A 14,184-nucleotide genomic window follows, 5' to 3' on the forward strand; every position below is an offset into this window, starting at 1 on the left:
GTATTTCTGAGTTGACTAGAACCTGGAGCACAGAACTATTGGCTGAACTGGGCCCCTGTGAAATACACCACTTGGTGGCTTTTAGAACTCTGAGGATTATGCGTAATAGAAGTCACCGTAACATTTTTTTTCTTGACAAATTTCCTAGACTTCTCGAATGACAGGTTTACAAAGAGTTCTGTTTTGGGGAGGGAAAAATGGAAAACCTCAGTAAAATACCCCAAATTTATGGAGTCTGAGTCTTCCAAAAGAAAGGGAAATAACACATCTCGTTGAGAGAATGGTGAGCTGACTTCGTCTCGTGGCTTAAAGTAAACAGTGTGCAAACTGCTGAGCTTCCAAACATGGAGGTGGGTTCTGGTCACGCCTCCTGCTCCATTTACCCCCACAGTTACTCTAACACAGGAAACACGAGAGGAGCAGCTGGTGGAAACGATTTCCCGAGTGACTGGACCGCCGAATGGCGCGGTTTCCTTCGGGCCCGGCTTTCTCCACCGTGGCGCTGTCGGCATCTCAGGCTGGAGAGCTCTTCCCTGGGGAAGCCGCCCTGTGCCTTGCGGGCGATCAGCAGCTCCCCCTGCCTCTCCCCGCTGGTGCTCGCCGCGCCGCGCCGCCCACGGCCGCCACCACACACTCCCCCTCCCACCTCCCGTCAAGACAACCGGAAACGCCTCCCCCTGGGTGAGATCGCGTCCAGTTTAGAACTGCGGTTGTAAGCCTCATTTTAATGACATTATACTCCATTAAGGTTAAAGGATGCTGCACCTAACAGACACCTGGTTTTATTATAAGAATGTTAAAACACTGCGTAACAAAGACGTTGAAGGGCAGAAATTCACCACTGTGCCATGGATTTTGAAAGTTTTGTAATTATATATAGTCTTATTTTAAGGGGAGAAATTGACCTGGGGTACGTCTGAATAAAATAGCAAGCAATAGTCCTTAACAGGGCTTTAAATATATTGGTTTTTTTTTTTCTGCCAGTCAAGAAAAGTTAAATGTGATTGTCAGGGTTCCTCCATCATGGTGTTGCCCTGGTGTAGAGACCTAGAGGTTGTCACTTGTCCATCAGCTCCTATATGCTGGATTCCTTGGGCTGTCATTAAAGTGGTAAAATCATGCTTTGTTGGTGATGCCCACGTGACAAGGACTGAGATGCCAAGAATCCCTGGAATCAAGGGGATGTGTACTTCAATAAATGACAAAAATTTTTAAAATAGTGTTTCAATAATTTTTTATTATAGATTTTATTTTCTATATTTTATTCAATTTATAATTTTCTCTGAACTTAAGTCTTCCTTATCCTCCCCAAGTCCTGAGGTCTACATATGGTTGTCATATGCACCCTGATAAATTATGGGCTAAGCACTGTTAATGTGAATTGAAAAACTGTTGGAAATCCCAGGTAGTCTTTTTAGAAAAGCTCTGTTCCATGTTGATTATCTGAACACTTCACAGCATTGCTGACTTGGGGCAGGATTTAGGATGCTAGATGAAGGAATGTGGAAGGGATAACAGAATGTACTGCTGCAGGACTAGAAGGGCGTGAAACATCTCCAGATTAACAGCAATACCTTGTAACATTTGCTATAGAAATAGTACTTAACCATTTGGAGCTCTTGCCATGTCTGCACACTGTTATTTTGGACGCTAATGGAAAGAAACATAGCAGACTCATTTCTTATTCATTCATTCATATATAATGTATTTCTTTCTAGATTTAAGAAGGCTGCATACATATGTATTTTCTAAAAGGCTATAAAAGTCAATTACTATGTTTACCCAACAAGGAACTACTTTCTCAACTTTAAAACTCCAATTTGAGCAAACGCTCACCTCTCAGCTACTAGACATTTTCCTCTTACCTCATTAGGGTGCTTGAGCATGATATAGAAAAAGGTGACCAAGTGTGACAAAATCTGTGTTCAGTCTACACTAGTTGCTTCCACTAAAATTTTAATTGCTAGATATCAGAGCTTCAAATATTTCTATTAGATATCAAGAGACAAGGCTTATGAATTAAAGAATATTGTTGATATAGACCCAAACATGAAATATTTTGCATAATTAGCTAATTTTTGGAAACCAGCATATTTTTAGAGTTACACTATTAAACATTTTAATACATAGAGTTGAGGTTCCCTGCTTATAATATTTCCAGTTCCAGGCCTATTTAGAGTCGGTTACCGTAGAATAGAAGGCAAATGATGTTATTAAAACTCAAAGCTAACAATTATAATTTAAAATATAATTAGATGTTGAGACTTTTCTAGTGTATAATGTTATGCTCCTTGCCACCACACTGGGAATACTAATTAAAATGAAAAATTAGGAAATAATTTTCCTGAGTCTGAGATTACTTTCCTCTTCCTGGTTTTCCCCCCTTCAATGTTCATTCATGAATTCACAAAAAAGAAGTTACTGAGCACCAGTCACATGCTAGACAGTTTTAGGCACATAAGCAAACAAGTCAGACAAAAATCTCTGACCACATGGAGAGGTCATTCTGGTGATACAAACAGACAATAAATATCATAAATGCTTTATCTGTTTGTTAAGAGCTATGAAAAGATCATTAATTGTTACAGGCCATAGAGAAAATACAGCAGCATGAGAAGAATTGAGATTGGGGGAGGCGAGTTGTCACTTTCCTTTGTGTGGTTCGCGTAGGTCCTGCTGAGAAGGTACAGACATTTGGGCAAAGATCTAACTAAGAGGAAAAAGAATGCTCATGTGTCTATAAAGAGGAACTCAAGGAGAAAAAGAAGCATTGCAAAGGCCCAGAGGTAGAGTATTCTGGGCATCTGCAGACAGCAGGGAGAAAACGGGACAGGAGAAGAGTGAGCGGGGGAGAGGAGTGATGGCTAAACTCACAGTAACTGGACACATACTAGCTCACTGTATGGACTGGGCTTGGGTTCTTAGTTGTCCTTCCCAGTTCTCTTTTCTTTGATTTCCTGTCCCTATTTTTATTCTCCACCTTCCCATCTTAGTCAATCTGTCCCCTTCATTCTCTGTTATCACCCATATTCTCCCACAGTTGCCTTTTTGTTCTACAGCCATTTCTCTTGCAATCTCCTGGTAGACCATCCACACAAGTAGTTCGGCCTCACTCACTGATCTCTTACTCAGTGTCGAACATGATGCATTAGATACAGTCTTGCTCAATTTGAGTGTTGCAAATCACTCTTTTAGACTGGGCATTACTGCACCAATTTTTTAGATGAGGAAAGAGATAAAGGTTACACATTTCTGTTTATGGTGCACAATAGAGATTCATAAACAATGGGATTTCAACCTCAGCTGGGTTGACTCCAACTCAAAGATTTTCATCCTCCAGGTAACTATACTGTTTCCTGGTTTTTGTATCCCAAACTCAATTCAAGAAGTATTTCAAACAGGGGATTTAAGAGAACAGGAGTCTTATCAAATTTATTTTTCAGTGTTAGAAGGGGCCTTGGAAGTCATACTGTCCAACCTCCCCCTAACATCTGAATCTCTTTTACTGCATCTATACCAAGTGGCCATCTAGCCTGTGTATGAACACTTTCAGCAACAAAATATTTAAATGCTTGTTAAATAACATTGTTATAACATAGGTCTCTGATATTCCATGTGTTACCTTACGTAAAACTGGAAATAACTGGCTGTGATTTTTCACATATTAATATTGAAAAGTTACTGTCGCCTTTCAGTTTTCTTTTCTTCTAAATGGTATTTTGTCTTAATCTCATTGAGTGCTAAATTCTAAAATATTTTAGGAATATCCTGGTTAACTTTTGTTTTTGAGATTAAGCTGTAGCAAAGGCAGATACAGAGATGGCTAAACTGCCTTCCTCTAATTCGATTTCAAAAGAAACACAAATAGTAACTTAGGAAACAGGTGGCAGTAAGAATAGTAACACCTCCGGTGAGTCCTGGCATTCTGGGAATTTCCTGGCGTGTCATTTCCGTACCGGAATTAACACACAGGAAAAGTCGATCTCTAGGATCTAGTCATCTCAGGGTAAGAAAGGGGTACAGATGTCTGACTGAGCTTTTGCCAAGGATGGGATAACGCAAGTGTCACCTGCCCCGAGATGGACTACTTCCTGCTCCCTCGGTAGCCTCCTCTGCCATCGTGCCTGAAATTCCTCCCTTGTCCTTATTCTCCCCACCCCCAACTCCAATTTAAAAAATAACAGGAACACCTATTTCATCTGGGAATAGTAACAGAGTAACAGTCACCGCACTTTACTGTAGATGAGTTAATCAAGCCAAATACTGTCAACACGAAGATTTTCAAGAAAACTGGACCCAGAACAAGTATATTTTGGAGTCAGACTGGGGAGCATGGTAGGGACCAGTCTTAGAGGCCAGAGGGTGGTTACCATTTGAAAGAACACAAGTCAGCAGATGGACTGGTGTGCAGGCACACTTGACCAACTGCATGTTTGTCATCCTGGGATGATTTCAGAGGAAAATGTCAATGTGCCCCCAAAGAATATTTGGACCCAAAACTTCACCTTAAGAGTTATGGGAATAGAATTGTAAGAGTTAAGCGTGTAGCACAAAGTCACACAGTTTGCAAGAAATCTGGGGAATAGAGGTCAATCTGGCCTTTGGACCCCTTGGCTGTATAGGAGAAAATAGGAAAATAATCATTTTCATAGCTCACATTCATTTAGTACTTACTAGGACCAAGTGTTAAATATTTTCCTCATATGCACTCAGCATGTTATCTATTAAAAAGTTCATGGTGGTAGAATGATCCTTCTATTATACCATTTGAATAGGTGAGAAACAAATGTGGTAATATTAAGTAGCTAATCTCAAGTCACACGGTTAGTTCACAAAGAGTCGAAATTTGAACCAAAATTCTTAATAACTGTACTGAGATGAGAAAAGGCACTGATGTTGACAGTTTCAAGTTAGTTGGTTGGCTGCAGTGGGAAGAAGCCAGCACGTGATTAAGGTAGGTTCAAGTTCAAAAGTTCACATAGATTTGCTTTTTGATAATTAGGATTATTTGAGTATTTCTAAATACACCTTTTCGATTTCACATTATGGTAGAGCAAGCAAGACCAGTTGTAAGGAAAAGCACTCCCTAATTTTTGCCATAGGATACTCATAAGTTATCTGTATAATACAGATCATTATTCTCTTCCTTTCACAAATAAGTTGTTGAATTTTTTTTGATGGACTTAACAGAAGGGCAAGATCTTACGCATATACTCTTAACATGGTTTCATCTATTTAGCTACTTTAAAAATGTATTTTTTTTCAGAGTGGGATGCAGAATAAAATTTAACAGATGAAAAATAAGCACAAAAAATTCACATGACAATAATACAAGTTCAAATGACAGATGAAGAGGGCTTTATAGAAATGTCATGTGTAGACTACTGGCCTCGAAAAAGCCACAAAGAATTTCTACTTTATTAGTTGTTTATTTTTTTCATTTGAGAGGGGAACATCAGAGCAAAGGTTAGATACTTTAATAAACTGCCCGTGAACCTTTGAGAGAGAAAAAAACTAGACTAGCAGCTAGATGTCATAATTTAGGGATTCTGATGAGAACCATTAATTGTCACGGTGTTGCTCCCATTTGAACTCATACAGTTGATTTTGTCTGAGTTCTTGCAAGATCTGGGAGGATCATTAAAAGAAGCTTGAGGCTAAGCACAAATAGTAGGAATATTTTAATATTCTTGATGCTTTTACAAAGGAACAGCACGTCATACATCAATTGTACACACCGCTCTGAAGCTCTCTGTGTCGGGGGTTAGGGTAATTCCGGCCACCCTCTCCTTTCTCCTCCCCAGCTGCTTCAAAATACTAACTACTAGATATGAAGCAGATAAACAGCAAGATCCTAACACAAACTTATGGGTTACCGGCGGGGAAAGAAAAGGGGTGAAGGGATAAATTGAGAGTTTGGGATTTGCAGATGCTAACCACTATGTATAAAATAGATAAACATCAAGGTCTTACTGTAGAGCACAGGGAACTAGATTCAATACCTTGCAGTAGCTTATAATGAAAAAGAATATATATATATATATATTTCACAACTGCATCACTATGCTGTACACCAGAAACTCACACAACATGGTAAACCGACTATACTTCAATTTAAATAAATAAATAATGAAATTTCACTAAGGATGTGTAAGATGTTGCTTTCCAGAAGTCCTAAGGCATCATAAATATATAAATAAATGTCGAAAGAGCCATATATTGTTTTTCACTCTTCTTGAGATCCCTCCCTTTGAAGTCTTATGTGAGCTTACTGAGAGAATGAAAATAAATTTTCATTCTTTCGGATAACCTTAAAAAAGGAAGTTTAAAAATAAAGAAAAAAAATCACAGTCCTCGGTGGTGGATAAAATGTAAAATGTTGAGAATATTTACAGGCTCGGCTGAAATACAGGCTGTCCTTTAAACTCTAAATAGTTGATATCTTCTGGAAAATTCCACTTCATGACCGCTCCTCAAATGTTATACAGTTGTACAACTGTGGGGGTTAATTTGCATGTAACTTATAGTCGATCCTCTGTATCTGTGGTTCTTTCACATCCGTGGATTCAACCAACCATGGGTTGTGCAGCACTGCAGTATTTAGCATTGAAAAATATCCGTGTATAGGCAGACCCTCGCAGGCAGACCCATGTTGTTCACGCGTCAGCTGAACATACATAATATTTAATGTCAGGATGAATTTTCTCATAAAGTTAAATATTTTTCTGTTTATAGAAATAGAAATAATTGTATAATTTTGAAAAGTTCTTAAAACTCTTAAATAGGACTGATGCTTGTCTAAACTTCCCCCATCCCCTACAGGCAGCCTGCCTGTCAGGCTGATTTATTTGTGCTGTCTCTTGTTCCCCTCTTACTATATGCTGGGTACATTCCCTTATCCTATTCTGGTTAGGTTGTTTTCTTCTCTACCTATTATCAAAATTTTCTGCTCTGAGACTCAGAGATTCACTAGAAAACCCTCTGGCTTTGGCCTTTTAAGATAGACTTACACTCATCTCTCCTGCTTAGTTAATCTGGATAACTCTCTAACCTCTCTAAGCCTCAGTTTCTTCATCTGTAAAATGGAAAATACTACCAACCTCACAGAATTGCCATGAGAAATAAATGACTCAACATATGTGAAAGCAGCCCGCAGGGTAGGTGCTAAACTGTTGTTACTGGACTCTGAATCTCACCAATGACAGATACTGTTGACTGTCCGCCCAGAAGTCATTCCCTTCTTCCTTTTTGTAAAACCCCAGCTCCCACAATTGAGGCTAAATATTTCAGATGCTTTTCCAGCTTCATTAATAGCTAAGAGGACGACATGCCATCACACACCGGCCTAACCTATTTCTGGGGAAATCTACTAAGGTATTTCTGGGATTTTTCTTGTTGAGAAAAGAGAGAGGTGGCAAGGAAAAACACATTATCTGCTTTCCCAGCTTACGTCTGGCCGAGTGAGGATGTGATGCTTGGAGCTATGGCAGCCATCTGTGGCAATGAAGAGAAGGCTAAGATGAGACAGGGATGCTAACCCAATGTCTGGGCATCACTGACCCACTGATCTAGGCTGAACATTTCAGGAGAACTGTTTTGGTGTGATCAAAGGGGACTGAAGTTTGAGCTCCTAAATTTAATTCACTTTTGGTGAATATTTTGTTACTTGGAGCCAAAAAGCATAAAAAAAATGCTGGTAAGACTGAAAAGCCCTCTTTAGATACTTACTATTATAATCAGTTCATTCTTCTTAACCTGGTAAATTGATCCTTATCATCCCCAAACACCTAGTAAGTGGCTAAGGAGGGAAATATAGTAAATACTAGGGAGGCAAATAGGTCTGAAATATGGCTTCTGTCTTAAAGAAGCTCTTAATTTACTTGGAGAGATAGGGCATGCACATAAAAAGGGTAAATAAAAAAGTGTTACATTCGTGGTGCAAACATTCAGTGCTATGGAACCTAAGACTCTCAGGATTACTAATGATCAGGGAAAACTTTATGGAAGCCTTGGGTTTGAGCTTGTTTTGAAGGAGGATTTTAAGAGAATGCTTTCAAATGGAAAATGAAAAGCCAGGGAAAGATGGATCAATGGCATACATGAGGAAAGGTGTTGGATGTGATAAGACCAATTTGCCAGACTCTAGTTTTCATACACAGAAACAGGGAGAGGTAGCAAGGAGCAGATTGTGACGGCTTAAGTGCCAAGTTAATGAGTTGGACTTGGTTGTGTGGGCAATATGGCTTTGAGTAAGAGAGCAGAAGTTGCTTCACGCTTGAGAAAGGTGAATTTGGTAACACCCTACAGGCTAGGTTAGAAAGACGAGAATCTGAGGATCAGAGAACCTACCTGCTGAGTTGAACGTCTAAATACGGGTGGTCAGGGTGGAAGAGAAATGAAGAGATGACTAGGAGGTACTCCTGCTTTGATGGGTGACGTTGGTAGGAACTCACAGACCGTGACTTAGCTCACAAGACAGTCAGTGACTGTCATGATGGACATACGAGGGCATTATGGGAAATTGCGGGAGAGATGTATTTTAAGGTGCACACACTTGGCAGCATTCTTTCACCACCCCACATGTGCCTTGGTACGCAGCTCACCTTCATGTACACAGAGGAAAACAAAATGGAGCTAATTTTGAAAATTGCTTATTTATTAATTATTTTCCATCTTATTTGAAAAAATATTATATGTAATGTAAGATTTCATTTTGGTTTCTGTATTTTATTTGCCTGACATCAGGAGGCTCCTCAGTCTGGCACACACAACTACTGAGTCATGTTTTGAAATCTCTTATCGTCTCCATTCTACCCCCTGGTGAAATGTCAAATGCTCCCCATTCTATGGAAGATCAGCAGTGCCCACCAACAGCTCTCATTTGAGTTGATCAGAGTGGCTCCTTTTGTTTCTGCTACTTTATCTTGCTCTGTGCTGACTATCTTAAAATGGTTATTTTCCAAGGGAAGAATTAAGAAATTATACAATATTCATATAAAAGTTTCTATTTGGTAACTGAGCCTGACATTGGGAAACACTTACTTAATGACGATGTTCTGGTTGGTTTGTTTTTGTTGATTACCTTCATTACAGCTATATTGCACAGAGGTAGAAACACAGTCGAAAGCTTCCCACAGAGCAACTGGGATGTGAGATAAAACCTATGACTAACAACTTTATATCTTCATAGCAGGTTATGTTCTGATATTCAAGCCAGAACTAGTCTCAAAAAGATAAAAATCTCAGCAAGATCTCTTCCTCTATTGAAAATCTATATTCTTAGTACAGGAGGTATACATAAAACAAAGAGGTAGGAATAAATTCTATCCAAGAATTCCAAATCTCAATTCCGACTTAACATGTCTGTGGAAACAATCCCAACCATCTAGCGACTTAGCGGTGAGCTAATGTCAGTCACACGTGTCTTGTGATTGGGATCAAACCTAGAATGGGGCTGAGAAACTAGCCTCACCTCAGGACGACATCAAGGCCATCGAGGCAATAAACAGGCCAGCTGCTCTCTCAACAGGTGGCTGGTAAGAGAGATGGCTGTTGTGAGTGACAGAAGAAACTGCTTACATGTTCAAAATCGTGCCTTTGAATTTCTAATCACAATAGGTAATGTAGAGAAGAAACGTTCCATACCAATACGTCATAAGCCTGAAACATACAGACTTAAAATACGCAAAGTATTTCGTGGCTCCAAGAGATGAACCATTTTGGTTCATGGAAATGATTCCATTCATTTGATCTAGTTTTACAAAGTTATGAACCAGTGATGTTCACTCACATTTAATGGAAAAGTTATTCATAGTAAACAGTCAGGGGGATCAAATGAACGGTTTCAAGGCGAGAAAAGGTATTTTAACATGTGCATATGTTAATTGCCACATTTCTCCTGATTTCTCATTTTCTTTACTGTAAAATTGATATTGACATCCTGACAAAGAATGCATCCTGTCTACATCTATGTTTCTATATAGAGATCTACACAAATGAGTGCTCTGGAATGTCTTTCGTCAAGCTTTTCTTGCATCAAACCACCTTTCCAGAGGGGAGTCACTTTTTTTTCTGTATACAGCAGGAACTCACGTGTAGGGAGGCTCTGGACAGAGGATAATGTCAACGGCCATGAATGAATCCCACACAACTTAGAAAACTGTGACTTCAACTTTAACTACTTCTTGCTTGCTCTTCAGTGCAAATGGTGAGCAGCTGGTTAATCTCTTTCATAAAATAATCCCATGTACATGGAAAGTCATGCAATCGTTCAGCCACAGAAGAATTCTGAAGTGACAGTGGAACCAAGCAAAAATGGATATATGTCATCACAATACTATCATTACTGTTTCACTGACCTATTAGACTGTTAAAAAAAAGAAAAGAAAAGAAGAAAGTACTGTGTCATCTACTTTAGTTTCCTGACAAATCAATATCGCCCCAGTCTCAAGGGGAAGTCAGCTTTTCCTTCTGTGTATCAGCTGAAAACATACACCCAAGATCAAGGCAGGACTTAATCATTTCCTTTTCATCAGCGAGTGTCCCCACTGTATCTCATTAATATGCCATTGGTGAAAAGTTACTATTTCTTACTCTGAAATCTTCACATCAATCGTGATGTTAAATATTTGAGTGGATTTCATAACAGAAACAAAAGCTTTTTTTTTTTTCCAACCACTTGCTTTTACTTTGAAAAGGGGGGGTAGGGATTCCTTTGGTCCTTATTTAGTAACTCATTAGAAACTAAAATCATTTTCTTAGTATTTAATTATAATACAATAAAACCAAAATAATAATTTATTATTTTCCCCAAGAATTCTGACAGGGGACACCTGGACTAACAGTTATGCCTTGACACTGCTGTGTGCTTCTGAGACCATATGGTTTTAACAAAAAGTTTATCAGGTGTTAGTGCGGCTCCATCAGTCCTTCCCGGAGAGCTCCCTGGATATCACCAACAGTAAGAAATGCGGTGTCTATGTGTGTGTGTGGTTCATGTTGAAGGAAACAAACTCGTTGTGATTACACATTTTAGCGTGTTTGACCCAATTACCATTGGGCCATTCATTGTGGTTACTACAGTGCACTTGTTCCTTCACGGAAGCCTGTCTTGTCTTAGACTATAGCTTATGTCTTTCATATAAACGATCAATAGGCAAGAAGTTTTTAAATTGCATTAATATATCATAATAGGAATAGTCTCTGGACTTTCATTCTTTTGTAAAGAGTGAAAAAACAGATTCCCAACAACATAACTTAAATAAGCTAGAGTAGGTGTAGGGATCTTTAAATTAGTGTATTGAACAGTGTAATATCATTCAAAGTAACTACAGGATGAAATACGTTATTTGGGGGCATAAAACCAGTGATCAAGAAAAAAAGACCAGAGCAGCCAGCTCTGTCCTCTTACTTACGATCGTGTAGGTTCATTTACTCACTGATAAGCAAGAGAATAAATGATGGACTAAATTTAATCTCCTCCTCACATTGATGGCCAACACATCACAAAGCCAAAGATTTAAGGAAAAACTCTCTCTTACTTGAAAAACACGAGAGCAATTCAAAGATGAGCATTTCCCAATCAAAATCATTACCACAAATATGGTAAATGTCCCTGTGGGCTTTTCATGATGTCACATTTATCTCTAATATTTTTTATTTGGCTGTTTTATGCAGAGTTGGTATATTTACCAACAAACCATCGTTTACACTTCTATTCATAGTCTATTCATGAGACCAATTCTGAACTTGTGTGAAAGAAGCTTACATCTATGTAGTTCTGTAGCCAAAGTATCTGATGCCCAAAACCTTTTAAACAATAGTAATAAAGAAAGGGAATTCAAATTTAAAACGTTTGCTGCAATCCCTCCCCAACCAAGACCACTGCCATACTTTGCCCCACACTTCTCAGCTCTTCTTAAGGGACACGTGCCAACACCTCTTCTAGACAATTTCACCTTCAATACTGCTGAGAATCTGCCCACTAATGACCATAATGAAACATGCTTTGTGTGAGAGCCTGTTCATTTATTTTCATTCCCGTGAGTGCCTTCAGAGACCAGAGTTGCAATCACGGCTACTTACTATTTAATTCCCAGCCAAATTTATGGTCAAATTGAAAAATGGAGGCAGGCAGCCTGATGCAGGCTGCTTTTGTCTGAAGTGTCCTCCTGGAATCATTATACTTGCATTAATCTTTAATCTGCAATTAAACAATCAGTTCTATGTAAAAGAGAGCCGCAAACAGACCTCCTGCACGCGTCCCAGACCGTCTATCTTAATGGGAGGAGTGGGGGAAGGGTGAGAATAAGGAGCAATTAGGACTAAATTCGTCACGGATCCTGGTTCGGTAGGAGGTTATTTATGGAGCTAAAGGTGCCCCATGCAAATGGACTTTTACAGATTCCGATGTTCGCCAAAGAACCTCCCATGTCTTGCTACGACGTGGGGGGACTGTGAGATCACAAAACACAGACGTAGAGTGAGGACGAGGGAAGGAAAGTTGGCCTGACTGAGACACATCTTGGCAGAGACTGCAACCAGCCTCGTATCTTCAGCTTCCCAATTAAAAGGCTGGCTTCTCAGCTTCCACAGGGGCCGCCAGGCAGGGCTCAGCACCACACCTATTAACACTAGGTGCTCAGGCTTGTCAATTTTCCTTTGCTATCAGAGCTGTCAACAAGGTGCCACCTTCCTGTAAGAGTGAAACACCCTAATATGAGGAGCTTTTTATAAATAAAACAAACAGCTCTCAGAGCAGACCAGGGGTGTCAGGGTGTTCCTATGGGAGGCAGAGTCTAAAGGGGGGCAGCCCGGGTCTTTCTGCTTGGGGAAAACAAACATTAGAAGAGGACTGAAGACTATGAAAGCGGATATATGTACGAACATCTATGACTGAAACATTATGCTGTACACCAGAAATTGACACATTGTAACTGACTACATTTCAACAACAACAACAAAAAAGGAAGAGAATTGAGTGGGTGAAAGCAATAAGTAAGAGGGTCATCTTTTTCAGATTTGAGTGTTCCCCAATTCAGTTTTTATAACGGATGGCACTCAGCTACCAGGTCATTTTGGGTCTCATGTGACAACTTAGAGTAAAAATGAGATGGGAACCTCCTAATTTTAATTCCTACTTGTGATTCCACTCCAGGTTTGCTATGCTGATTCTTTAACAAGGCATACACACTCTGAAAATGAATGGTTTCCATCAATTTTGTAAAGAACAGCAGCTCTTACAGATTTAAAGTCGACCTAGTGAAGAGAAACCAATCAGGTACAGAAGTTGTGTTGGGTCGACCCCTGAAAAGGCAGACTTCATTTCACAACCGTATTCCTAGAGGTAATTTGTATTTTACTACCTTGTTATCTATCTTCATGTACAATATTTTCATAATCATGATAATCAGAGGAAAATATTAGATGTATAGGGAACACTAAAAGACTATTTTCAAGATCCTCTGGGATCTCAAAAGGCCATGAACCATTAATGGTGTTTGGACATGCCCTGCACAGGCAGGCATGTCGCACGTATGGAAGATATGAAACACCACATCCTCAAGGAGCTGAAATTCTCTCTGCATGAAAGTACAGCTTAAAATACCAAGTAGCATGTAGCAAATGGATTGTACAGAAGACATATACTCCTGGGGCCAAAAGAAGAAAACAGGGAGAAGAGAGAAAGGGGGACAAGGAGAGAGGATTCTGTGAGTATTTGGTTCCAGACCCCAGACAGGAGCTCTAGGTTTCTAGTGCATCTCTAACACTGTAAGCATAGAAGAAGAAATCATACTTTTCATGATCGTATGTGTGAAATAAGTCACTAAAATTTGAACTGCAAATACCATGCCATCAATCTGCTTTTCAGGTGGTTTTAGATTCGGAAGGTCATAGGATCAAATGCATTACTATTTATAATAAAAAAATAAAAGTCATTTTCAAGGCAGAACTGCTCTTATAAAAATTTCCTATAATACCATTTAGAGCTGCCAAGAATTTGCTTCTCTTCATGGCTTATAGCCTTGCTATCAAGTAGTCTAGATAAACATAATTAAAGACACAAAGGTAATAGACATGTATTGATTTCAACTAGTAAACCATTAAGAGAATTCTAAGGTAATATTTTGTTAAACATCTGGTAATTTATTTTACTTCACAGTATCACAGGTTGCAAGTTTTAGA

General features: G+C 39.2%; 1 protein-coding gene and 1 long non-coding RNA gene across 2 annotated transcripts in view; one reads left to right on the top strand and one right to left on the bottom strand.

The window, feature by feature from the left end:
- PDZRN4 (PDZ domain containing ring finger 4) overlaps positions 1-14,184 on the bottom strand; it is a 321,836-nt gene that overhangs the window by 76,253 nt on the left and 231,399 nt on the right. The window lies entirely within an intron of this gene.
- LOC140700433 (uncharacterized) lies at positions 159-962 on the top strand. Its single transcript, XR_012078825.1, has 2 exons — positions 159-283; positions 392-962. It is a non-coding gene; the product is annotated as an uncharacterized lncRNA (long non-coding RNA).

Source organism: Vicugna pacos, chromosome 12 (assembly GCF_048564905.1).
Source record: "Vicugna pacos chromosome 12, VicPac4, whole genome shotgun sequence".
Classification (NCBI taxonomy): domain Eukaryota; kingdom Metazoa; phylum Chordata; class Mammalia; order Artiodactyla; family Camelidae; genus Vicugna; species Vicugna pacos.